The sequence below is a fragment of the Trachymyrmex septentrionalis genome, unplaced genomic scaffold (assembly GCF_001594115.1).
Source record: "Trachymyrmex septentrionalis isolate Tsep2-gDNA-1 unplaced genomic scaffold, Tsep1.0 scaffold171, whole genome shotgun sequence".
Taxonomy (NCBI): domain Eukaryota; kingdom Metazoa; phylum Arthropoda; class Insecta; order Hymenoptera; family Formicidae; genus Trachymyrmex; species Trachymyrmex septentrionalis.
This window is the reverse complement of record NW_017304876.1, coordinates 287,792-290,579: the sequence shown is the minus strand read 5'-3', so window position 1 is coordinate 290,579 and position 2,788 is coordinate 287,792. Positions and strand designations below refer to the sequence as shown.

Sequence of the window (2,788 nt, the reverse complement as noted above, 5' to 3'; positions counted from 1 at the left end):
ATGCAAGAAGCGCTCAATAATAATAAGCAACACTATTTACGAATTCTTCGCTGTTATTTAAACGAATACATATTTTCCTTTTCTTATGTATACTTTCAGTTGCAATAATGCAGCCGATTGTTACGTTAATATTTTGATATAAAACTAAATACACGTAATATCAAAGCGACTCGGATATTTTCGAGATACTTCCTTTTCGATTGCGGACATATATTGTCTATACACTTGTCCCATCTCTTTCTCGAGTCTTGTACTCCCGTGGAATTATGCGAGAATGACATTGGCAGAGTTCCAATACGCCGTAGAATGCGCGGGGACAACATGTACGGAGCAACGAACTTTAGTCGGCGTGATTTCGGGCGAGGATTCTTTTTGTTTCGACGAGAGAGAACTTTTTAGCCAGGAACTTGATGCAGACATTTTCTTTAGCGGCAATAGTTTCGTTCCGTGTACGTCGTTCATCCCTCGACGCGATAATTGCGGAGTCCGTACGAGGGAAGAGACGGATTGTCTCGAACAGTTCTTTTATTTAAAAAAAAATCGGGACTCGATTTCTCCGCGATAAATACGAATTTTCTTTTAAATTTATTCAATCGATGGGGGAATAAATTTAATCTTTCTCTATTTAATTCTTTTACATTTCGCTCATCATCGCTAACTACGTTTTTTATATTTTTCGAGGACCGTCCTGGAGTATCAATAAACACTTTATCTTTCTCTCTCTCTCTCTCTCTCTCTCTTTTTTACAAGAGAAAAAATGTTGAAACATCATCGCGGTAATAATATTATGTCGCAACACAAGCGATACAGGAATGAAAACATAAAATCGCAGAGGGAAAATAGAGATAAGGGAGAAATATTATCATTTAATAAAAGCTCCGAAAATATCAACATATTTAGCGGTACAATATGGTTTGTAAACCAGTTTTTTTCTCCCTAATGTTTTGCTTCGTTATATTTTTACGAGACGCGCAGTGTGGATGCCTATCGGTGTTATCATACCGTAATTAATGCGATCATTATCGCATCGGGCTGGCTAGATTAAAAGCTGCGTGCACCGCGGACACCGCGAAAACAGCTTAGCGTCAGGCATGGTAATTAAAAATTACAGCTGGCGGTGAAAGAAGGAAAGAAAGCAAAACGAATGCCTAAACCGAATCTATGCGCGACGTAATTTTTAATTATTATTCCGCGACGATCGCGCGTAAACCGCGCGACCGCGCGCAGCCTTCGCGCTCGCTACGTACGCTTAATTAATTAAACACAACGTAATTACCGGACGCGCAAACCGAGCGGGACAGCCAACTATTTTTAATTAATATACGGCAAAGCACGATTATGAGTTTCTCGCTAGCGCCCTTACGACGACGACGACGACGACGACGACGACGACGACGCTACCATCGCCATAGTAGCATTTATTTGCGGAATATTATGCTGTCGGTATCAGCAAACATTTCCAGGTCGAGCAAGTACGCGCCATAAAAGAAGTAGAGGGGAAAAAGAGTCTAGAGAGAGGTAATTACGATTCCTATTTCACGCTAAAGCCGATACTGGTAACGCACGACCCTATTCAACCCTCGGCGCCTCACCCCCGCCGGCAACCATCAGCGAAATAATCCCCGCGAAGTAATCCTCGGAGACTCGGCTGGTCCGACGCAATTTCGCGCGAATATGAATAAGAATCACGACTCACGCGTGACTCAGGAGCTCTCCGTTGCGGCCAAGTTAGGGCGCTGCCGGGTGGAGCAGGGTTGGCAGGTTAGGGTTGGCGTCGGAAAGAGCCGTGGTGGAGGTTTGGGGTTAGAGCGGTGGCGGTGGCGGTGGCGGCGGCGGCGGCGGCGGCGGCGGCAGCGGTGGTGGCGGTGGTGGCGACGACGACGCTGATATGGTGGTGGAAACGGCAGCGATGGTAGTGGTGAGAATGACCGACTGCGCAGATCCCGAAGTCTCGGAGCCGCGAGTACGTAGTCAAACTCCGGCTCAGTAAGGACTGTGGTTCCCGTTCGCAGTGCAGTTCGAAATCACCGGGAGCGACCACGTTCTTTCGTTTTTCTCTCTCCTTTCTCTCCTCTTTCTCTCTCTCTTTCTCTCTCTCTCTCTCTCTCTCTCTCTCTCTCTCTTTCTCTCTGTCCTCTCCCTCTCCTCTCTCTTTTTTCAACCTCTATCCCGCTGGGATTTCGTCCCTACCTCTTCGTTTTTCCATCATCTTCATTTATCGTCTCCCCGCCTCGCTTATAGTCTCCGTCCTCTCTTTTCCCTACTCTCGCGTGTTCTCTTCAACGACTTCAACCCGCCGAGGCGCCTCCTTAACTTTTCTTTCTCCTCGGTTGAGTTCTTCGTCAGCACGCAACACGCGACCGCAATAAGCGCGACTACAATAAGGGAAACTCCGATTCGATGACGGTGATCATTCACGATTGATGGATACGGGTGAAACGTACCGGCGCTCACGTCCCGCCGATCCCAGGTGCCTTCATGGCGAGTCACATCAGTCACGTGGATCGGCGGCGATTCGGTGATTCCGGAGAGTCTCGTTAGTCCCGGTCCGGGGGGACGGTTGACGGCGCGTGTGTGGCGCGTTCGCGGATGTCTATCACTGGACAGGCCTATCGGCGTCCGCGGATCGCGGAGTGACCGTACGGCGAGCGCGTGCGACGTGGTGGAGAAGTGCGTGGAGGAAATCCACGCGGGTCGATGTGCACAGGTCCGAGGAGACGCACCGACACTTGGCCTCGCTCGGTGTAAGTACCACCCACTCGCTCACTCACTCACTCGTCCACCCAAC

At 48.7% G+C, this 2,788-nt stretch overlaps 1 protein-coding gene across 1 annotated transcript in view; it reads left to right on the top strand.

The window, feature by feature from the left end:
- Nucleotides 1-2,633: 2,633 nt before the first annotated feature.
- Nucleotides 2,634-2,788, top strand: part of LOC108746447 (protein artichoke-like) — a 22,187-nt gene continuing 22,032 nt past the window's right edge. The window contains exon 1 of the mRNA XM_018483232.1: nucleotides 2,634-2,744. The gene's annotated coding sequence lies outside the window, so the exon portion shown is untranslated. The remainder of the gene's footprint in view (nucleotides 2,745-2,788) is intronic.